The 25002-nt window shown below is 40.8% G+C and overlaps 1 long non-coding RNA gene across 6 annotated transcripts in view; it reads left to right on the forward strand.

Annotated features, from left to right (window-relative positions):
* The window catches only part of LOC116281636 (uncharacterized), a 287689-nt gene extending 263785 nt beyond the window's left edge, over window positions 1-23904 (forward strand). For 5 of the 6 annotated variants that reach the window (XR_012075194.1, XR_012075193.1, XR_012075197.1 and 2 more), the window contains one exon: window positions 8069-8304. This is a non-coding gene — a long non-coding RNA (uncharacterized lncRNA). Of the gene's footprint in view, window positions 1-8068; window positions 8305-23578 lie in introns of those variants that run through there. The other variant, XR_012075195.1, reaches the window with a different exon arrangement.
* The last annotated feature ends 1098 nt before the right edge of the window (window positions 23905-25002 follow it).

Consider the following 25002-nt stretch of genomic DNA (forward strand, 5'->3'; position numbering starts at 1 on the left):
TCATCATAATTTATTTTTATGCTAAAAAAAATTAAGGAGACAAATTTTTTAAAAAGCAACGAAGAACCCTTATAGATTTTCATCACCTGATGATAATCACTGTGAACATTACCCAGTGGTTGAGGGGTGTGTGTGTGTGTGTTTGTGTGTTTTCAGATACCCTTCTCAGTGATGGTGCCTATAAGCTCCTAGTTTCTCAGTCCTGCCCCAGCCTATTCCTGATCCCGAGGGGGTTTGGGGGGAGGGGTGACAATACTGGTAAGATAACAGTAGACATGCCTTCCACCAGCTGGCAGGGTCTGGAACTCACTACTGTGGTTCTGTGGTGGCCCACATGAGCCTTGGCTCCATGGGTCCCTGGGGCTACAACCTTCCCTGCCCACAGTAAGTTTGTGCAATCCACAGGACCCGGTGGCTGGGCTGACTCAGTTTTCTGATTCTGATTTGTGTGTGATTTTGTTTCCCATCCAAACCATAGAACCCCATCCCACTCAGATTCCTCGGCTGGGACCTCATACTCAGCCTAGTCCTGACAGGGGCCTCCCTTTTCTGGGCCACAGACTCCATGGGCTACTGTGCCCACCTGCCATGTCACTTCCTGGAGATTTCAACTGCAACGACCCACCTACCAGATTAGATATCCCCTGGGTGCGGAAATTACCACACATCTTTGATACTGGATTTGGGTCACTTTCAACAGCAATCAACCCTAGGATGCTTTGCCCTAACTGTGGGGCACTCTGGTCGTGGTTCCCCATCAGCCCACAGCAAACCCCTCAGCATCTGGCTCGCTGCCTGTTATTTATTTCCTGTCAAATACTTAAAACTGGCTACCCTTAACTAAGCAGGGGGTTATTTAACCTGCAGTAGGAATATCAATGACGACATTTTAATTAATTGCCTAGCAGTGTTGTTGCAAAGCAATGAAAGCTTATGCCCACGTGCCCCTCCTGTTGGTGCAGTACCACCTGACACAAATGAGCTCTCACTGCAGCCTTTTCCTCCTTGTCAGCAAGAAGAGCAGAAAGGGAAAAGAATAGAGAAATAACCAAAGGAGATTTATTCGCATGTTTTCCTCCTTTCTGGCTGGAGAGGCAAGATGAGCCGTACCCTTTCATCCACTAACATAAAGACATCTGCTTTCCTTCCATGCGTTTTCACTTGGATCTAAGCAAGTGTGCTGGGCTGCTTCTGGTTGCATTTATCTATCAGATGACAGTCCTCTGATCAACAGAGTGGCAGGTCCATGGTGCTGTTTTGCTCAAACTGATGCATATGGGGGATTATTTTAAAAGCAAAAAGACACACTTGCCTAATAGACAACCTTGGACAATCTCAAGTGCCAGGCTTGCCTTTCCTGAAAGGGAAAACCTCAGGAAGATGTCTTGTGGCTTGCTGAGCCATTATCCCTCACGTCATGTTTTTCCTCAAAGAGAAATAACGCTGTTTCTGAGACTGTTTAGTTCATGAGCATGTTGTATTGAGGGGCAGTGAGGAGTTGCAAAGCTGTCTCATCCCAGCTGTCAGCTCCCTGCTGGGAGGAAGCTGATGCCAAAACACCTCTCCTGGGCCAGGATGGAGACTTGGGTCCCAAGTGGGAGAAGAAACTGGGCCCTAACTATCTTGGGTTTGCTTCTATAGGTAGTAATTCTGGTGGAGGAATAATTCAGAAGACATGATGGTTCAAAGAGACATTTTAGTCACTGTCAGAACTAAGTATTCGTTCAAAGCACATGTGCCCATTTTCTGGATCATCAAGTATTTATCTGTACATAGTCCAGACTCTAGATGTAAAAAGAGTAGGTAGCTATGTATCAATATGAATTGAAGATTATTATCCATTCCTGTCTTTCCAGAAGCTTGCAACAGTGTAGTGGGGGGCAGGGAGGGGTGGTGTTAAATTAAATCTGGGGCTGCAAACTCAGCCCCTCCAGGGCCAGGAAGGGAGTTGATGAGCACAGTGGGGATGCTGGTCACCAGGAGGGCACGCGCCTCGTCTGCTCACCTGCCAGGCCAGCTGCTGCTCAGCCCCAGCCTAGCAAGGCCATATGGGTATGCCAGCCCCGTGTAGACGGACACGGGGGCTTTGCAAGGGAAGACGGAAATCTGGATATTTATGAGAATTCTCCAGATTTTTAAATGTTGGCAGTTGACTTAAAGGATTTTCAAACCCCCATCAACACTACACATGTGCAAGCCAGATGCTACTCTCAGACTTCTAGCCTGTGAGCTGCGTTCTAGAGCACGGGAGGGAGGAGGGCATACAGCAGGCTGGGTGCAGACCTGCGGAGGTGACCTGCACACCCAGAGCTCGCAATCCACGAGGTGGGGAGACACGGGAGCAAAGACGCACGTTGATTAGGTCAAAATGGTCAAGATGGGCACAGCCCTTTACGTTTTATACACACACACACAAATTTAATATTTTAAATTTTACTATATATTTACATGTACAGATATATAAGCTCTTTGTATCAATGTAGATACACATACGCATTCATTGAAATGGCCTTTGATTCATTATTTATCCCTGCATACAATATCACTCACTTTATCTTGCACATAGAAAGGAGCCATTAAATGTTTGTTGAAAATACACTTATTTGGCACTGAAATGCTCCAGGAACTCTTCTAGGACCTTGAGATAAGTTAGTGAACAAAGCCGGCAAAGACTCTGGTCCTCAAGCACATAGAGTTCCAAAGTGGGTGGTCACATAGTCAATAATGAACATAATAAGTAAATAGAATTTCGTGGTTCAAAGTAGGAAATTCTGCAAAAGAACTCCTCCAGGGATGTCGTTTGGAGACAGAGGTAGACAGCCCCTTTGCTCAATGTCATTTTCTAAAATTAGATGTCACAACCCCCCCAGTGATGTCAAGGAGCAGCACACACTGGAGAGAGGTTTCTGCCAAGAGCAGTGAGGGAAGGGTATAGGAAGATCTTCACAGATCCATGTTTACATCATAACTCAGCGACGGCTCACCCCCTCCCCAGACACTCTGCTTCAAGGTGTCCTGGGGCCTTGGCTCTTCTTTGTGAGGTGGAAGCAAGTGCTGGACTGGAGGCCTTCAGGGATTCAGTTAAAATTCATTCCCCATAAAATAATCAAAATTCATTTTTTAAATTTATTAAAGCACCAGTACATTTTATTACTTTGCTCTATTTTACTTCTCAGAACCCCCAGTGAAAGTTCTATTATGGTTGGTCTCCTTCAGTGACCCAACTCCTTCCACAATCCAAATTTCTTAAAAACGCAAACCCTGATATTTATCATTATCTACATCTCTCAATAAGAAATAATCGGCTTTAATTCCGTAGACTTTTGAGGACACACTGAGTTAGGAAGTGGTTAGGAAGGTGGTTGTAATGAGAGCTGTGCAGCTGAGATCTGGGTCTTTAAAGGGTGCCGTGGGGAGGCCACCAGGGTCTGTTCCCATTTAGGACTCTTCCTTGGTGGGTATGGCTCAGTGGTAGAGTGCATGCCTGGTATCCATGAGCTCCTGGGTTCAGTCCCCAGTTGAATTAATTAATTAAACAAACAAGCCTAATTACCCTCATACCAAAAAAAAAAAAGTGTTAAAAAAGAAGTCATTTAGGACTCTTCCAGAAAGGCCAAGTATGACAATGGATCAAGGAAACTTACCAGCCCTTGGCAACAACTCTGATTCCTAATTTCTTCCTCAAACTGTGTGGAGGTCATTGCCTTCTTGATCTGAAGAAAAATAATTAAAAGCCTCTTTTACAGAAATGAATTCAGACGAAGCACTCAAGGCAAACATAAAAGGAACCTCCCAAATCTTTGGGGGCATTAATTATAGATAAAGAGCAGGTAATGAATAGCACAAACCAACTACAATTACGCAGAGGAACAGGGAGTTGTCCCACATGCAGGTCCCAAGTCCTGGAGAGGATGCATTCGTCTCTGAGGGCACTTGCTTCCAGCTGGTCTGAACTCACGGGAATCAGAGAGGCCAACTAAGTAGGTGACGATTTCAGTGCTTTTCAACCAGAGTGGTTCAGCCATTTCATTAAAATTCTTATTCAAGTCTTCAGCCATTCTTTTTGTATAGAACCCTTAGACATTTTATGCCTAACTCTTACCCTTAAAAACCCCTAAGAGCCAAAAGCATATTATAGCTTCTGAGGTCTCGTACATACATCACTAATATTTTTCTTCTGTCTAAACTTAAATCTTTATTCAAAGAAACTACATCACCCCTCCCTCCCAAGTATTTTCTGATTTGCCACAAATGTTCTGAATCGACTTTAGGTGCACTGATGCATGATTGCTTTGCTTGCCTTTCGTGAGGAACAACAACAACAAAAAAGAACTGGTCACATCTGCTAGGTCTATTCTTGTGGCAAAACATTAGCCTCATTAGGCCAGGGGAGATTGATGAGGAAAGCTGTTTTGTCTGGTGTTCAAGAATATTTGACATTCAAAGAAGGAAGCCCCGTACACCAAAAGGCAATTGCCCTGACGTCAACATTTACCAGAAATGTCAACAGACAAAAATGGGGGAGTAAGTTATATTGACTTTTTCGGTATTATATGTACACCTGCCAAAAGTGTAGGTCACAAACCACAGTCAGTGTTACCACTTTGTCTCTTAATTCTCATCTCGAAATCCCTCACATTATCCCATTTGCAAAGTTGTGTCCTTTACAATCCTGTAAAGGATGCCTTTTTTTTTTTTTTTTGGTGGCATGTACAAAAGAATAAAGCCTGTCATCACAGGTAATCTTCTGATGTTTCTGAAATCAGGTATTTGAGAAAGAAAAAACAGGCCTGTTATTTCACCCTAAAAAAATTGACATGATTTAAAATGACTGATTATGAAGCTAAAAGATTCATCTCTTCATGTTCATTGCTCAGCCAGCCATTTGCTTAGTTGTGTTTGATTAACCAAGCTGAAAGTGTGTTTTCCTTTTCTATAGCTTTATTGTTGGGACTGACTTCCAGTTACTAAACAACATCATGGGTAAAAGAGTATCTTCATGACTACAACCTAGGCCAAAGAGTTATTAATCAGAAAAAAAACACTATAAAAGAAAAAACTTAATAAATTGGAGTATATTAAAATAAAGGAAAGGTTGACAAAAGGGTACAAACTTTCAGTTATAAAAAGGATAAGTTCTGAGGATCTAATGTAGACCATGGTGACTGTAGTTGATAACACTGTGTTGTATAATTGAAATTCACTGAGAGTAGAATTTAAATGTTCTTTAAAAAAAAAAAAAGAAGGGGTAAGTATGTGAAGTGATGGTGATGGATGTGTTCATTAACTCCACGGGGGAGTGCGGGGTGGGGATCATTTTGCAATGTGCTGTTTTCTCTTGGTATTCACAAGGGATTGGTTTCAAGACCCAGGATGAATACCAAAGTCCAGGGATGTTCAAATCCTATAGTCAGCCCTCTGTATCCACAGGTTCTGCATCTGAAGATGCAACTAAACGTGGATGGTAAACATAGCACATGATCCTCCATTGGTTGAATCTGTGGATGCCAAACGTGTGGATACAGAGGGCCAGCTCTGTACCAAAAAAGAATTTGTGTTCATCAGAAGGCACAATGGGAGAGTGAATAGGAAAATTCAGCTGTGAGTGGAAGAAGATATTAGCAGTTTGTGAAAAATTTCTACAAATATTCACCAAAAAAGACAACCCAGTAGAAGGATGGGTAAAAACTTGAACAGATATTGCAAAAACAGAGTATCCAAATGGGGAATTAATAAATGAACACAAGTTCAATCTCACTAACCATTCAGGGAAATGCAAAATAAAACTGATGAGATATGACTAGACATAAACCGAATGACCAAAATCACCCAGAAGGAGAATAGCAAGTGTTGGTGAAAAGGTAACATCCCAGGAACTCATACATCCTATTGGTGGAAATGTTAACTGCTTCGAAAACTGGCAGGATCTGTTAAGCTGGAACATAAGCATGCTTTACCATCAACAGGAATGTGTGCATATGTTCACCAAAGACAGGACCAAAAAGTTCATCGACCTATCAATCCCACTTCTAGGTATATACCCAAGAGAAATTAAAACATAAGTCCACACAAAAACTTACACATGAGCGTTCAAAGCAGCAATACTCATAATAGCCAAAAGACAGAAACAACTCTACTGTCCAAAAACTGATAAATAGATAAAAAATGGCATAATCACACAATAGAATGTTATTCGGTGATACAAAGAACTGAATTCATGCTATTCTCTCTCTCATCTGGTAAGCAAAGAAATGAATTACGGCACACACTACAATGTGATAAACTTTGAAAACATTACACTAAGTGGAAGAGGCCAGTCAAAAAGGATCACGTATTATAGGATTCCATTTATATGGAATGTCCAAACTAGGCGACTCTGTGTAGACAGAAAGTAGATTTGTGGTTGTGAAGGCCTGAGAAGGGACCTGGGGGTGATGGCAAAGTGGTGCTGGATTTCTTTCCAGGGTGATGAAAATGGTCTAATATCGACTGTGGTGGGGAGAGCATAGTGCAGTGGTAGAGTGCCGGCCTAGCAAGTATAAGATTCTCTGTTCAATTCCCAGTACTTCCATTAAGAATAAATAAATAAACCTAATTACCCCCCCAAAAATAAATAAATAAAATAATATTGTGGTGATAGTTGCACAAAGCTCCGTGAATATAATCAAATCCATTGAAGTGACGCTTTAAATGAGTGCATTGTGTGAGTGGAGTGAGTTATATCTCAATAAAGCTGTTACCTAAAAAAAAAAAAAATCTGAAATAAATGAATAAATAAACCAAGAAAGGCAAATAACTGTCTTTAAAAGAAAGTTCATCAAAGCCTTGCTGATAATAGCCCCCAACTGGAACTGAGTCAAATGCCCAGCAGTAATAGAATGAACAAACGGTGGTGTATTCACACAACAAAATACTACGCGGTCATGAGAATAATCACTCCGCGACTGTGTATAACAGTGGGATGACTCTCGTAAACATAATATTGAGTGAAACGGGCCAGACACATAAGAGTATATTCTGTGTTATTCCTGATACATAAAGTATAAAAATTGGCAAAACTGATGTAAACTGTTAGAAGTGGTTACTCTTGGGTATGAGGGAGGAGGCACATGAGAGGGCTTCTGAGTGCTGGTAATATTCTGATTTTTGATCTGGGTGTCGCTCACAAGAGATGTTCATTTAGTAGGTGAAACTATTAAGTTGTATACTTATAATTAGAGTGCTCTTCTGCGTTCTCACTCCTTTTCACAAAAGGGAATAAAGACCAAGAAAATTAGACATGGCTAACTTGCATTTCCATGAAAGCACGTTCAGTGTACAGAGAACACTGCATGTTATGATTGATGACATTTTCATTTTAATTGATCTCTTGGTAATTGAGAAAGCATATTCTCTGAAGCACGTTTGCTACCTCAAAGAGTCACAAGTACCAAAGATTTACGACAGTGCGTTTTGTAAAGTACAGTATGTTTTTCTTAAAGAGGTACGATGATCCGTTTCACTAAACTAAACACATAATATATACTAAGGTAGTTTTTTGTGGTGATAATTATAATGTTTTACATTATAATTAATGTTATCATTATAATTAATAATATAATACTTGATGCTTTATGTTTAGTAAAATACTTTCTGCTTTCACACACATATCGCTCCCTGCGCCAAGTCTGTTAAATAGAACAAGTATTTTTGTTATTTTTCCCATTTTATGGATAAGGTAAATGAAGCTCAGAGAGGCTGGATGTGTCCATGATCACAAGATACAGCAACTTAACGTTGCCTGGACTCAACCTTGACGGAGGATTAATGCGCGCGTGTTTGTGAAATCGGGATGCCTTGTAATTGATTCGTACTCCTGCTACTCAGCAAGTCATCTTATTTTAATTTTTTCCTGCACTGCTAATACTCTGCCTGGAATGGAATGATCCCCCTCGTGATTCTCTTTCCTTCCTCTTCATTTACCAAAAGCGGAAGTGCTTCTTTGTGCTGCGTAGCATAAAAGATCTATTGGAAATTGTTTTCTTTTTAAAACGCTTTCATGATTGGTGTCAATTTTTTTCTTTTTCAGCCGGAAAAGCCTACCTGAAACTCCTCAGCGTGTTTAAAACAAGTCCAGGTATGGTTGCTTGTCTGTGCTCCCAGTAGTTAAAACGACGGATGCTGCAAGACCTGGATCACCTCTGGCTCGGTGCTTGGTGCCTTTGTCTGGAAAGCCAGAGACATCAGAAAGGGCCACGTGATGGGGTGAGTCCTCAGTGACATTCTGTGACTTTTCTATGAGTGAATAAACTGGAAAAGGTAAGAACCAAACTTGCAGTCTGTTTACCACTCACCCTGAATATTCCCTCTGCAACCAAATATCTTTAATAGACATTGAACTAAAAAAATGAAATTTTAAAGACACGGCACTTCCTAGATAATGGAGGGGCTGGACTAGTGGATGGAAAGCAGAAGACGTGAGAAAAAATAGATGAGTGATGAGCGTCACAAAGAGAGAAGCCTGAGTGGCAGCCCTGTTAGGTGTTCAAGGTGCTATTTCTTCCTGGTCGCAGGGGATAGAAGAGGAGAAAGGAGGTGAAGTAATATATGACACGGTGGCTTTACTCTTGGGCTTAGACTGACTCATGAGCCACTGAAGGCAGCTCTTCAAGGAGGCTCTCCAGTTTAACACGTTTGTCCCTAGTCTGTGGTTTAAGACTCAAGCCTGTTGTCGGTAGATGTAATCAGTGCTCCAGGTTCTTGTCCCATCCCAGAAAGAATTCAGGATCAAGACATAGAAGTTAAGAAATTTAAGTGAGGATTTATTAAGGGATGGATAGTACACTCTCAAGGGGAGAGCGGGCAGGCTCAGGTGAGCGGCTGCCCAGAGTTTCTTTGGCAAGTTGGTTACACAGGGTATAAAAATGAATGGGTGGAATATTCATTGGGGAGGGAAGGGTCTGGGGTTGTATTCCCTGATTTTCATCCCAGCTCCGCCTTCCCAAAGGGAGGAGGGATTTTTGTCCTTATTTAGTCTGGGTCAGAGGTGTCATGGTATCAGTGCATGATGGGTACTTCTAATCTGCAAGGCTAATGTTATTGAAATAAGGGCATAATGAGCAAAAGGTTATATTGGGACACTGGAGATTCCTGCCTTTTCTCACTCTTCTTTGTTGACCTCCAGGCCACTCATCACCCTAAAAGCTATGACCACTTACCAGTCCAGAGGTTCCTGCTTTTCTTTCTCTGCCCAGGGACCCCTGGTGCTTACATGATGTATGGTTTCCTGCCGTTTGGCCTGCATCCCCCTTTCTCTGCTCATATCTAGCTATCTGCCTGCTCTAACAAGTTGTCATTAAAAGTCCCAGCACAGTAAGAATCCTCTCCTTTTTAAAGAGAGCACTTCAGGAAAGAAAAGCAACTACTATTGTTGTTGTTGTTATTATTGTTATTATTAAAGGAATTATTTTTGAAATATATTTTAATGTAGGTTAATAATCATTATACTTTAGGATATGCCTCATATTTGTATCTTTGGCCTTTTAATGATAGAAGCAATTCAGCTGTATCAGTTGAAAAATATTACCAAACAAAAAAGACTATCACGAGAGAGGTGTGCTGTACACATAAATGACTAGTAGATTAACAGATGATTCCTTCGGTATTGTTACTTAAAATTTCTGTAATCTCGTCTCTTCACTTAAAATATTCATTCTTCCTTCTATTGAATCATACTATTCATAAATGAAAAGGGCTTTAATTTGTAAGATGGCAAGAAATGTTAAAGTATCTTATCACCACTGAGGCGACTACGTGAGTCATTGTCAAGGCTGATCACTAAGTGGACTGGCGGGAAGCCTCCACAGTATTGGCTCTGTACCACTGTCGACTGAAAAAAATGCGTAACTTAAAAGTTGAGAACGAGGTTTTATTTGGGGCAGACTTTCTGAGGACGTCAAGCCTGAGAGGTAGCCTCTCAGATCGCGCTGGGGGACTGCTCTGAACAGGTAAGGGAGGAGCCAGGAGATACAGGAGTTTTGCAACTAAGACCAGGTAGTCCACAAACATCGAAAGATTAATGTCAATTAAAGAAAACTAGATATCTCAAGTTAAGGAATTTAGTGCTTTTCTAGGTATGGGAAGATGCAAGAATCTGGGCTCACTGAAGTCATTCCTTTGATATGTAACTTAACTGACTAGGGCCAGTATCCTGCTCTTTTCCATTCTGAGTCCCCTCAGGGTGCACCGTTGGGGGTGCTTCAGTGGTAAGCAGCCCCTTTGTTTCCATTCTAAGTTCCCTCAGGGCTCACCTGAGGGGGTGGCAGTAGTGACTGTTGGCTTGGTGGCCGCAGCGTCCTTTCTTTGCCAATATGGTAGGCAACATTTTTCATTCATACCACACTCTCCATGGCAATAAACTCATAGGAACGTGAGACTTCAAGGTTCTTTCATACACTGACCAAAAAAACATAGCATTTTTCAGATGTCTCTCACCCTTACAGATAAGCTATGGCCTGATGGAGTCTAAAAACAAAGTTTGTGAGCCTCTTCTTGTCAGGGCTCTAAAACCAAGGCACCACTGTCTTAAATAAGGAATATTATAGCAGAATGATGGAACTGAGTCTCTGCACAACTTCTCAATCTTCCCGATGCCCCCACCAAATTCTACCCCCTGTTGTTGAACATGACCTACCTACTCTCCCCATCCGGCCATTCTAGCTGTCAAAGTCTCTCCTGATTCACACAGAAATGTAACAAAAGCCATAGTAATCACAGTGATACAATTGCTTTTAAAGAACAGAGTGCTACAGTGATTCTAAACATGTATATGATGGTTCCAGAATAGTGGCTAAAACTGTTACCGGTGAATAGGTTCTTGTCTTGTTGCAGAAAGAATACAGAGGTCAAGAAAGCAAAGCAAGGATGTATTACAATCTCAAAGCAAGTGATAGGACACTCTCAAGGGGAGAGTGGGCAGACTCAGGCTGGGTTTCTTTGGCAAGCTCTTTATACGGGGTATAAAAGTGAATGGGCAGAATATTCATTGGGGAGGGAGAGATTTGGGTCATATTCCTGACTTTCATCCCAGCTTCACCTTCCCGAGAGGAGGAGGGATTTTTCTCATTATTTAGCTTTGACTGGAAGTGTCATGGTTTTACTTCATGATGGGTACTTCTTTACTGCAAGGCTAATTTTGAAGGCATAATGAGCAAAAGGTTATATTCGGACACTGGAGACTCCTGCCTTATCCCACCTTTCCTTAATCTGCCTCCAGGACACTTGTCACCCAAAAATGTGTGGTTTCTTATCAGTCCAGAGGTTCCTGCTTTTCTCTATCTGCCCAAGGACCCCCGTTGTTCTCAGGATGTGTGCTTTCCTGCCATTTGGCCTGTGCCCGCCTTTCTCTGCGCATATCTAGCTCTGCCCGCTCCAACAAAATGGAGGTCATCAATTCATTTTGATTAGACGTGAAGAATTCTTCCACGTTTGAGTGATAGATAGAATTTGGAGACTGAGGACTTTAATTCAGAACAAAATGCATTTGTGTTCTATTGCTGCCATAATGAATTACCACAAGCTTAGCAACTTAAAACAACACAAACTCACTGTCAGAGTTCTGTAGGTCAGAAGTCCAGGACAGATCTCACTGGACTAAAATGACATTCTTGGCAAGCTGTGTGCCTTTCTGGAGTCTCTAGGGGAGAATCAGTTTCTGGTTCATTTGGGGTTTTGGCATCATTTATCCCTTGTAGTGATAGGTTAAAGGCTGAGGTCTTGGTTGTCAGCTGGGCCCAGTCTCAGCTTCCAAAGGACACTTTTCTACATATTCAAAGGCAGTAATAGCAGATTAAGTCCTTCTAATGTTGCATCTCTCTGACCCACCCTTTTTCTATCCTCTTCTACTTTTAAGATTAATGTGATTATATTGAGATCCCCTAGATAATCCACAATAATTTCCCCATCTCAATGTCTGTACCCTTAGTCGCATCTGCAAGGTACCTTGTGCTGTGTAAGGAAACATATTCAAATATTCCAAAAATTTCAAAAAAAGGATGTAGATACCTTTGAGGAAACCATAATTTTATCTACCATGCCAACCTTATATATCCCCAACTGAACAATAATTTCCTCTGTTGAAGAGAATAAGCTTACCAAAAAAAGATTTCAGATGAATAAAATTTGCAAATGAACAAATTAATTTCACAGAACTTAAACCGAAAATTGTTCTTTGCTTCATTCATCTGTTGTATTCTTATCTGCTACCAATCTACTTGGAGACGTGAAAGGAACAGTCAATGCTGTGGATGAATTATGTCCACCCCTCCCCACCCAAATTAACATACTGGAGCCCTAACCCCACAAAGCGGTGGTATTTGGAGATAGAGCTTTGGGGAGATAATTAGACTTGGATGAGATCATGAAGGCTCAGTACAGGATTATTGCCTTTATAAGAAGAAACACCAGAGAGCTTGCGCTCTCTTTTTCTCTGCCAAATGAGGACACCGTGAAAAGATGGCCTTTTGCAAGTCAAAGAGAGTGTTTTCATCAGAACCAGACCATAATATCACTCTGATCCCTAACTTCCAGGCTCCAGAACTGTAAGAAATTTATGTTAAGCTACCCAATCTCTGTTTTGTTTGTTTGTTTTAATGGCAGTTCAAGCTGATTAAAACAGAGAAGTAGGAGCAAAAGAGATTCCTCCTCCTGTTTTCAGTCTAAGGAAATGTCATTTCTTAGTGGAGGTGGCATAATCTCTTCAAAAAGTGGTAAACTTTAGATCCCATTACATATGGTCTTATTTAGTCACTAACTATATCAGCTAAGAGCAAAAAAAAAGAATCTTACCCAAATCTATTGAGATATTCTAAAGTGCCAAAATCATTGAAATGGTTTGAGACCTTCAGAACATTATTTGTAATAACAATTGCCTCTTCTGAATGATTGTAGATCAGATCTCTATCAACTAACAGTAATAATGTCAAAGAGTAATTTTTTGACTGTGAAGCTGAGGCAAACTATATAAAACTTCAGCCAATTATTAAGGCTTAACAGTGGATTTCCTTCTCCCCACTGCACACAAAGCAATTTTCATAAGCTTAAATGCAAAAAACATGAGGATTGCTAGTAAACTGATTTATCTATGTTTCAAATTTTTTAATTTTAAATCTTAAAATGTTTCATATATCTTTTTATTTTTATTATGCTTGATTGACATATAATCAATTTACCAATTTTGTGTTAATTTCCAGTGTACAGCAATAGTGACTCAGTTATACATACATATATCCCTATATGTATATATTTTTTTAAGATCATAGAAATTCCTCAATAACATAATGATAGGTTAAAAAGAGAATGAACACAAGGATAAAGCTAACTATTTTGGCGGGCAGCCATACCACGGTATGATATCAGGGACTCAAGAAAGTCCTTTCCGTAGGTAGTCTCCAAAGGTGGTTACTTCCATCCCTGTATGAATCTGCCACTCCCCCAACTGAGAGGTGGAGTTTATCTTGTATCCAGGCTGCCCTTGCAACTACTGTGACTAAACGAGTACAGTAGAAGTAATATTCTCATACTTCTGAGCCCAGACTTTTAAGAAAACTGACAGCTTCTGCGTCCTTCCTCTTAGAATGCTGTTTATTGGAACTCAGCCACCAACCAGCAGGGAAACCCAAGTAGCTACACAGAGAGGCCACATGAAGGAGAACCAAGGCCCCTGGCTAACAGCTCCAACTCAGCTCCCATCTGGAAGCCAGAAACGACTTGCAGCCATTTGTCTGAGGCCATGTGGGCCTTCTTGCCATCATAGTACCCCACTCAGTACCAAATGAAGCTCATTCAACCAAAATGGGAGAAAAACAGAAAATAAGAGCAGGGTAAGAGGGAAAGTGAGTGCTACCATTTCAAGTGGAGTAACAAGGGGAGGCCTCATGGGAAGGTAACATGAGGGAGTGATCCATGTTACTATCTGGAGGCTGAGGGGCTGGCTGGTGAAAAGGCCCTAGTTCATGAGACTTGGCATGTTTGAAAAAAATCAAGGAATCCAGTACAATTGCAACAAGGTGACTAAAGGGAAGAGTAGTAGAAAAAGAAATCCAAGAGGTAATAGTGGTCCATAATATGCTGGATTCTGCAGTAGATTAAATGGTGTCCCTCCAAAATAATATGCCCATATTCTAACCTCTGGACCCTACAAATGTGATCTTATTTGGAAAAAGAGTCTTGCCAATGCAAATAAGTTCATGGTATCAAGAAGAGATTAGTCTGGATTATCCAAATGGGCTTACATACAATAACAAGTGTTCTTAAGAGAAAAGAGAAGCAGACCATGTGAAGACAGAGGCAGAGGTTAGAGGGATGCAGCCACAAGCCAAGGACCGCCTACAAGCTGGAAGAGACAAGGAAGGATTCTCCTGTAGAGCTTTCAGAGAGTATGATGAAACCTTGATTTCTTTCTTCTAGCCTCCAGGACTGTGAAAGAATAAATTTCTGTTGTTTTAGGCCACCAAGTTTGTCACACCAGCCCTAGGAATCTAATGCAGTCTTTCTAGGATATTGTAAGGATTTTATATTTTAATTGGAGGTGGGGGATAAGAGCAAGGTATAACAGAGAAGCAATCTGATCTAACTTACATTTTTAAAAGATGATGAACTGCTAGGTTGAAAATATAGTATAAGGGTCCAAGGGCAGAAGTCAAGAAACCAGTTGGCAGGCTAATACAAGCAGGTGATCACACAGGCCAATTTTGCAGCAGTGCTGGGGACAAGGACTGGTTAGATTCCAGATGTGTTTTCAAGGTAGAGAAAACAGAATGTCTTCAAAGATGGGACGTAGAGTATGAGCGAAAGTGAAGTGCCAAGGATGACTCCAAGGTTCTGGGTGTAAGCAAATGGAAAGATGGAGTAGTTATTGACGGAAATGGGAAAGGTTGAAGGTAGAACAGATTTGATCGGGAGAAAGAGCATGGAAAATCCATTTGGGCATGTTGAATTTGAAGTTTCTATTAAATATCCAAGTGGAGATGTCAGGCACGCCCTTATATATAAAAATCTGAAGCTCGGGAGAGAGTGTGGGCTGGAGATACTCATTAGGGTATGTTGGCATGCAGGTGATATCGACACCCTGGAGCTGGGTGAGATCAACAAGAGGGTAAGTACGGACAAAGGAGAGGACTCTGCACAGAACCTGGAGTGCTCTGGTGTTCAGAGACATGGGGAGCAGAAAAACAAGCAAAGGAAGCCAAAGAGGAGTAATTGACAAGATAGGAAGAAATTTTTTAAAAAGTGATATCCCAGAAGGTGAAGGAAAGAGTGACTACGAGTGTCAAGTGCATGATTGGGACAAGTAAGACGAGAACTGAAAATTATTCAGTGGCTCTAGCAACGTGGAGGTCACTGGTATCTAGGCAAGCGCAGTCCTGGTGAAATAGTGGGGGTGTGAGCCGGGCTGAAGTGGGCTTACGAGGGGAGAAGGAAGGAGGGTGTGGAGGCCACAGGGGAAGTCTTCAGGGGAGCTTTAACACAAGGGGAGCAAAGAAATGAGATGGCGGCTGGCAAGGGAAGGAGGCTCAAAGGAAGGGCTTCAGAAATTGAAAGGAGAGGCATCCTGTGTGCGCGCTGATGGTAATCACTGAGAAGAGAAAAAAAAAAGACAATGGAAAAGAATGGGAGGGAGAGTAGAGGTGATTCTTATCTGATTCATAACACGCTTTCACACGTCAAGGTAACGGTAGTACAGGCAGGCGCCTCTTCCTCATACCAGCGTCTGTGTTCTCTCGCCCTCTTTCCTATGCCTTTTTATAATCATTACTTTCTTTCTCTTATTGTCCCTTTTCATTCATCTCTCTTAAAATATAATCCTTAAACCTAAGTAGGATATAAAAGCCTCTCCCATACCAAGAGTAGTGGGAGGATTCATGCGATTCTTGTCCCTCACTGATTTCCCTGCGTCATATCAGCATTGGGTTCAATGTTTTTCAGGAAGTAGACACCCACCTTCTAATTGAGTCAGTGCTGAGGGTAAAACTCACTGAGCCATCATGCACCTGGAGTTACCTCCTGGGGGAGATATGCAAAAATAAACAGCAGCCCCAGACAACTAGACTTCATTATATTTTTATTAACACAGTAACTCTTTTACCCAAGCAATATTCCAAATTGGATAATTACCTCCCACATGGCTTTCCCCTTGGCTCTGGAGCAAAACACCAGGCTCTTTCTCAATTAACGTTCTGAGCTTTGAGTCAAGTTCCTTGTGGGCTGTTACCCAGCTGCCACACAATTGCCCGAATGTGTGAAGCCCAACCTAAATATAGCCCTTTAGCACATGCAGAATCCTTCAAGAAAAAACAAAAACAAAAACAAAAACAAAAACAAAAACAGTAGTATAAGATTTTACTGATAAAAACCAATAGCTACCACTTAAAAGTTCTTCTAGAAAACCAAGTAGAAATAAGTCAAAGAAGCAATATTTTATTCTGACTGCTCAATTTTCAAAGTCCTGACCTGACCAGAGTCGAAAGATCATCAAGTAGCACGCTCTGATCTAAGTCCATTGAGCAACACCTTTATCCAGTAATATGTTACGACTGAGTAAAGGTAACCTAGTCGTAAAATGGTAAGTATGAAATAAGGTATGTTGGGAGATTAAAAAAAAATCTGCTTGTGTTTTGCATTTCAGTGGTTTCGTATTTAAATGGAAAGCAAAAAAGCAGAAATATTCTGAAGTCAAAACAAAACTGGAATTTCCATTTCTTATCCACACCATAAATAAGATCATGCCACAGCAGTGGTTCCCTGCACACCACTCTGAAATGAGGACATTCAAAATCTGTAGCCCAGGGTCCAAGGCATGGAAAACCTGTCCTACACCAGCTTCTGAAGGATGCAACACACACACACACACAGTGGATTTACAGCTCTACCAAAAGTCACATCACCCATGGCTGAGTCTGTAAAATTTATGCTTAAACTACTTTGTTAAATTTATGAATCAATTTATGAATAATATTTAATAACATTTAATAATATAATAATATTTTAATATAATATGAATAAATGCAAAAATTATGAATAAATTAGCCTCAAGCAAAAGTGATAAAAAACACTGCCCCTTTTATATCTTTTTGGAAGTAAATTCTGTTCTTTGGGAAAAGTAACAATGGGATGTTTTGACAACATCGACTTAATATCTAAGAATTTAGAAATTCTTTGGCACTTGGTTCCATCTCCCCAAAAGCACTGACATCTGCACCCAGTCCTTTAAATCCAGATTCTGAGGGCCACTCAAGCTGCCCGTGTGGCTTCTGTCCAATTGTGGAGTTCATTTGTGTGCAGGTTTGTCTGGTAAGTCACCCACCTGCGTCCTCGCTGACCTTTCACTTCCAAGTGGTGTGTTATCAACGCACCACATTAAGTACCTTACATATCACTTTTCTCCCTTTAGGATGGCAACTTGCAGAGGAATTAGCAGCTGGGGACGGGGGCTGGAGTACTTGCAAAGGAAAATAACAAAGGGAACTCAAAGGAGAAATAGAATAGAACTCACGATGCAGTAGGTGAATAAGGGGCACTGCTTTGCATTGATGACTGGTCCCTGTGGGAGGGGGTGTGTACGGGGTAGGGGCAGCCGCCTCCTGTCTGCTCTATGGTTATGGTGTCTGTTAAACTTGGGTCTCTGGGCTCCCTGGTAATGACCAGCCTGCATTCCACTGCCCTTCACACAACTAGAGCACATGTACCCTGTGGCTCAGTCACTCACAAAGTCATCCAAAGTCTGAATGAGGAGAGGGATCGCCGTGCTGTATACACCACACAGGGCACGTGTTTGTTTCCTTCAGAACACTATAGAAATAAGATATTCAGGATAAACTAAGGGGATGGGTCTGCGGGAGACTGAAGAAGTCAAAAGAGGAGGAATCCCCCCTGCATCTTAAATTGAGGGGGAAGAGGAGATGGAGCAGGGAGGGAGAGAGAGAGAGAAAATCATTCTTAAGAGGGGGAAAAAACCCGAATTAAATGAAAGGAATGCTAGGTAACTTTGGAAATTACTTCTTCCAATTCTTAGGTTTCCTTCGAGCATTTCCTGTCAGCTGTCTGGCTGTCCACCAGGGAAAAGAAAAACTTCCTCCTGTTGTACCTGTGGGGATGTGAACTGTAAAGGCTGAAAAATCACAACGGTCCACAGGCCAGGGAAGGAAGTGATAGCATTCCTAAATGACTCGAGCTGAAAGATCGAGCAGAATGTCGTATCTTGTGTTTTTCCACTTTTCTGTGCAGTAAGGCACAAGATGAATCAGTCAGCTGTGAGGTACTAGTGATAAATTGACACGAAGCAGCACCGCACTCTGGCAAAATGACACATCTCTTAAGCATCTTGCTAAATCACTAACGCTGTGCATTCAGCTATGTGTGGGAGTTCAGGATTTGGGTTCTCCAGCCAATCAGACTACATTTAAATCCAAGCTCCTTTCTGTCTCTGCGACCCTGGCGAGTGGTTCAAACACCCTGTGCCTCAGTTTCCTCGGCTTCGAAAATAGAAACAACAGCACGTCTCTCATAAAGTCACAGGGATTCAGTTAACTAAGACAGCTAAAGTATTCAGCATAGCTCCTGGCACATATTAAGTACACCGTATACGTGAGCTATTACTGCTTTCATAACATCAGTAATAGTGATGTTACTTCCAGATGTAATTGGAATATTTTGTATTTTTAAGTAAATTTTCATAAGTTCGAGGGGAAATTAGTCATCCAGATACTTATATGACATAAAAAACTTCACGAACATAATCAGATGTACTTTTCTTTTTATCCCTCACTACACACATGTAACTTTAATCATATACTGAATAATTGCATGTGAACATAGTATAAATATATAAAATATGTGATATATTTTTATATATTTAATTATACATGTAGTTCTAACTTTATATTGTCATTCCTGTATTCCAGTGCAGTTGATTTAAAAAAAAAAAAAGAAAAAGTAATGTGGTTGAGAAATAGCAGTAAACTAGTTGATGTAGAGCTGAGGTTAAGTATAGCTCTAGCTTCTTGCCATTTCATTAAAAAATAAGACCAGAGGCCAGTGGGGCCTATTACGTTGCCTGGCAAGCATTAGGCAATCTCACGGGTGAATGAACGAATGAATGAGTGAATATTAGCTTTCCCAGCCTTTCCAGGCTGCCCTTCTACTGATCTCATTCCCTTCCATTCTATTCTTTCAGTTTTTCTTTTCAAATCTTGGCTCACACGTGGAAAGCCTTTGATTGAACACAACAAACATTATATGAGGCAAAAAAACATATTCCCATGCCATCCACTGTGCTCATCCTCATTCTCTCCCATGCCTCTTTTGCTTCAAAAACCACCTCAATTCTTTCTCTCTCTTTCCTTCTTTTTTTCTTTTTCCTGGAGTTTGGAGCAGAGAAACATTTACTGCAGGGCCAAACAAGGAGAATGGGTGGCTCATACTTGAAAATCCCTGGGTGAGGGAATAGCTCCGTGGTAGAGAGAACCCCATGAGGTCCTGGGTTCAATCCCCAGTACCCTCATTTAAATAAACAAACCAACAAACAAACCTAATTACCCCCTCCCTGCCAAAAAAAAAGAAGCAAAAAGAAAAACCCAAACTTCACCACGTCAATTCTCTTATGGTATTTATCTTAAATAAGCTGAAAGCAAAAGTGTTTTCCCAACTACCATAACCATAATCAGTACACCTTCCCCACCCTGGAGTAGAGGATGAAATAAATGTGAAAAGACATCATGTCATCATCTCTCTGTTTGCTTAGGATTCAGGCACCAACAGGTCTGAGACCATGTCTTCTGAAAATTGCGGATGCCCAATAAATATGACTTGAAACCATCTGGCTGGGAGAACTGGGACTTTGTATGTGACCATCCTTATTCCAGGATGCCACTGCTTGGATGATGCTTATTCCTCGTTCTATTTCCACTCGCTTCTGTTTCTCTCTCTTCTTCCAGACCACAGGCAAGGCCAGAAAGCTCCTCAGTCTACCCTTTACTCAATGAAGGGTGTCGCCTCCCTTCTTCATCTTCCCTGCTATTAAACAGAGCTTTTTATAGTACCCAGACTGTCAGCCCTCTCAGATGAATTACTTTTTTCTGAAAGAAAAAAAAAGGAAATAAAATGATTCATGATCTTGACCCTTGGGGCTGGAAAGTAATGTCTCATTGAGTGAAAAGGCAATATAAAACTTCAGAGAAACTGCAGTTTCTATTTCAGCTCATACCTGCTAACTTTCCAGCAGCTGGTGGAAATTATTGTGAAGAGACAAGAAAGAATTTGGCCACAGTGTATGGAAATAGCAATAAAAAATTCTTCTGTATATAAAAAGTTAAGGAAAGCAATTATTACCATCCCAGCTTCTAGTAGGGTTCAGTCATTGGTTCATTTAGTCATTCAGGGTATAATCATCTCTTTGGGAAAAGTTGATTCCAGAACATTATTCCTAATAACTCTTTTGTCATCTTATTTATGAGAAATAGACTTACTAATCCTAGCACCAACCGACAAAACATGAGATAGTAAAATAGATTAAGTCAGAATGTAGGAATGAGATCAAATTATTTTACCAATTTGAACATCAAAATTCTTAAAAATTAATTAAATAGGGTATCAGGAACTGAAAAGAGTAAGCCCAGTCAATCTTCATTTTTTTTTTGCATTTATTTTTTCTGAAAAAAATAATTGTAACTATCATTTTAAGTGTAGCCGGACTTTCTCCATTTTGTATCTTTAGAATTCTACTCCTTTGTCCACTTACAAACATATATTTATTAAGTATCCACTTTGTGCAATGAATGCAATAATATGAATAAAGCACAATTCCTGACCACAATGGGCTCACTGTTTAGAAGGCAAATGAGTGAGCAAAAATGACAACAAAATATGTCGAGTACAAGAACAGAGATTCCCAAGGTCAGAGGTGGCTCAAGGAAGGAGTGGGCAGTTCTCTCAGGGGAGTTAGTAGGTGAAAATGGATAGACTTTATCAGACAGACTAAGTGGTAAAGAACATTCCAGGGAGAAAATGAACCATCTGCATAAAGACATGACCCAACATGAAGTGTCTGAGGACCTGCTGGCCAAGTGTGTGGAAGGCTGGAGCGTGTGGAAGGAAGGCTGCAGAGTGTGTCAGGGCTGTAGTCACCGAGGGTTTGAGTGTAACGTTAAGAAGCACAGCCAGCTCCATGCGCACGTGACCTGGGCAGCCACACAGGGCCCCTTACTCACAGGGGCTCCCGGCCTGGTTTAATGCTCAGCTGTCACCATCTTGAAATTTTAAATTCTTGAACAAGAGGCCCTGCATTTCATTTAGTACTGGGCCCTACAAACTACAGTGCTACTCATGGGAAAGAATTTAAACGGTATGTATTTCTAGAAAAAAAAGAAGTAAAGACAGAGTCAAAAACCCTCATTACTTGTGGTTGTCTGACTTTAACAAACGTCAATCCGGGTACATGAATGCCAACAATTCTCAAAAGAAGGAAGAGAAAGCTCTTTTAAAAACTGCTCCTGACCCAACTAATACAGGAAACCGGTTCCATGACTGTGATCCTTGACCTTTTCTGCTGATTCTTGCTCCCACTCAGGTTTGAAAATATCCTCCAGTTCATTGCTCTACCAACTTCTAAATACTCTCTGAGATCATCTTTATAAAAACAAACCCTTTAAACAGTACAGGTAAAATCATTTGGCATTCCCTTTGCCAAAACATACAATGTTTTATTCTTCAGCCTCAAACTCGACCTACTTTCCACTTAGAATCTTAAACAATATAAAAGGTTATGGATGAGCTTTTGTTTACATTCGATTGTAAGATGGTTTACAATATTGCTTCTCTATGGAACAACAAATTAAGTTATGATGTTGCCTGAAATTATTCATAATTCATTTACCTATCTTTAAAATGAAAGTCCTTGGCCCAACAGTGTTTAATTCAGCTCCAGAAGGCATTTTAAAATGAATTCATTTCCAATCTTCTATTTGAAGCATCACATTTGTTTAACTCACCATCTGTTTCAATAAGAATATATAACTCCTCCATATGTATTATTCACAGCAGTGTTTCCACCACAACCCTAGATCAACACAGACAATATGTTTTAGTTTTTCATTTTGTTTTGTTTTTATTGAAATACAAAATGTATGATGTGCACAAATCTTAAGCATTCATGTCAATAAATAAACATACATGTATATGCAGACAAATACAAACTCACACACACACATACATGTAACCACCATCCAGATCATGATACAGAGTATTTCCAACACCCTAGAAAGATGTTTTCTACCCTTTCTTAGTGAACACTTCCCAAAGTTAGTGACCAATCTGCCCTCTACCACCATAGATTAAAACTGCCTATTCTTGAACTTCATGTAAATGGAATTTGGGGTGCATTTCACACATCATTATGTCCATGCAATTTATTCCTGTTGTGTGTTACAGTAGGATTCTTTTCTATTACTGCATTAATAAACCACGATTAATTTATCCATTCCTCTGTTAATAAACATTTATTGTTGAGCCTCGCTGATGAGTAATCAGTTTTGAAAAACTTCTGGCCATTATCTCTTCAAATCTCCCTGCTTGGCATTCCAGTTACATGCTGCTTCATCTTTTGATTGGGTCCCACATGGCACTTACAGTCTGTCCTGTGCAGTCCATTATTTGTCCTCTCTGTGCTTCAGTCAGATGTTTTCTATAGACTTATTGTCAACTTCATTTACCCTTTCCTCTCTGCCCAATCTGCTCTTAATCCCATGCAATGAGCTATTCATTCTGAGGTTAATGCTATATACATTACGTTTTCTGCTTCTTTATAGTCTAGTTTTTTTTATTGATGTGAAAGTACTGCAGGGGCTACCAATGATGTTCTTTTCCCCCAGAGAGGGTTTACTCTTTGTTAAACAGATAAGGGCTTTTAAAATATAAATTCTGTTTTATTTAGGTGTGGCAAGTAAAACAGATCAGATGATCAACATTGAAAAGGTGGTTTGTGACACTCAGAGATCCCAAGAGAAGTGGGCATACCACGGCATTGGGGGCCACACAAAGAAGTTGGTCGGGAGCCAGAGGGAAGGGGAGACTGTGGGCAAGAGCCTTTACTGTGGTTTCTGTGAGAAGGAACTGGTGAGGCAGAGTAAACTGGCTTATAACTGGCTAATTTGAATGATTTTAGCAGGCTCTGGGGCATAGGGGCTGTCCCTGGTTGTCGGTACCTGGTCCTAGGGTGATGAGAATGGGTGGATAGTGGCCCAGAGTATAAGTGCCCATTAAAGAAGGTGGTTGGGGTGATGGGCTCTGGATTGGTCAGCCTACATCTGAAAGGTGTGCTCATGGGTGGATTTTCACTGTCTCATGGAACTGGCTCACTCTAGAAGGGGCAGTCCCTCTGGAGTCAGCAAGGCTCCAACATGAAGCATCAGAATACAGAAAATAAAAAGACATGGTTAATACAGTAAGGGACCGATCACTTCAGTTCAATCAGAGATGGTGCTAGCTTGAGGGTAGTTTGAAGTTTTAGTAAGACTCATTTCCGCTCTTGTTTGTCCCTATTCCTCAGGTACTGCTCTTCCAGGCTTCCCTTTGGAGGTTTAGATGAACTCAATGGCCTCGCTTCCCACACAGGTTCGTAATTGAGCCAATGTCTTAAGGGAGAGCACTTTTGTATTTGTGCTACAGACTATGTCCCTCTAGCAGGACTTTGTCTCCTCAGTACTGTAGGACAGTTTATTCTACCTTCATGGCCAGCACAGAGACTCCTGCATCACAACCAGAATTTAGCAAATGGTCTATAGGGAAAACTAAGCTTGTGTGCTGGCCTCCCCTCCTTTCTCATTTGTTACCCCAGGCCCATGCTGGCTTCTCTTTTCCCCAGTAAACTTCTTCTGCTTATGAAAAGCTTGAGCCTCAGTCTACACTGCAAATTGTTGATGCTCCTAGGAATAAAACTGGTGGCAGACATCGAGTCATCTCAGAAGAGCTTTTTGCTCTCTGGAATTTTATTTATCTAGTCCTCGTTACTTTCATTGCTTTTCGGTGCCATTGAAAGTATTATTTTTGCAACTTATTTTATTTTTATTAGTTTCAGTGAGAGAGCATCCTGCCACAACCTAGTATATCCCACCCAGAAGCAGAAATAAGTATTTATTATGTGTTTTTAAGACTTTTATTTCAAAGAAAGAATTAAAACAAACAAATGAAACAAAAAAAGATAGATGAAAGTAAAGATGCAATGCATTATAAGGTACATGAATCACAACTCAGAGTTACTGAGGAAAAACATACATGTTAACTGAATTTTTTAAATTTTAATCAAATATATGTATGGCCTTTCCAAGTTAGCATTCCTTGCTGCCTTAATTTGTTGGCTGAGAGAGTTGCTCATGACCAAAACTCTGATTTACATTCTTTTGTTTCCCCATATGTGGTCTTTTGTTTTTCTCTGGATAGGTTTTTGTTAATATATCTTTACTGAAGTACAGTCAGTTTACAGTGTTGTGTCATTTTCTGGCGTACAGCACAATTCTTCAGTCCCATAAGAACATACATATATTCGTTCTCATATTCTTCTTCACCATAGGCTACTACAAGATACTGAATATGGTTCCTTGTGCTATACAGTATCAATTTATTGTTTACCTCTTTTATATATAGTAGTCAGTATCTGCAAATCTCGAACTCCCAGTTTGTCCCTTTGACTTACATTCTTACCCTTCTTAAATTCCCATCAATGAGACAAGAGAGAAAGACCATGAAGGACTGGCTTACTCCTAAGAGAGAAACACAGGACAATGTTGTCCGTCTTTTCTTGGCTATTATTGTGTGGAATGTGGCAGCCATCTTGTTATCAGCCAGAAGAGGTCTTCACAAGGCACGGCAGAGTGGAGGTAGAAAAAGAAACTTAAGTCGCGACGTAACTCTTGAGCCACTGAGCCAAACATGGTGTCTAATCTACCCCGGGACTTCCTGTTACCTGAAATATTA

Source organism: Vicugna pacos, chromosome 8 (genome assembly GCF_048564905.1).
Source record: "Vicugna pacos chromosome 8, VicPac4, whole genome shotgun sequence".
NCBI classification, from domain to species: domain Eukaryota; kingdom Metazoa; phylum Chordata; class Mammalia; order Artiodactyla; family Camelidae; genus Vicugna; species Vicugna pacos.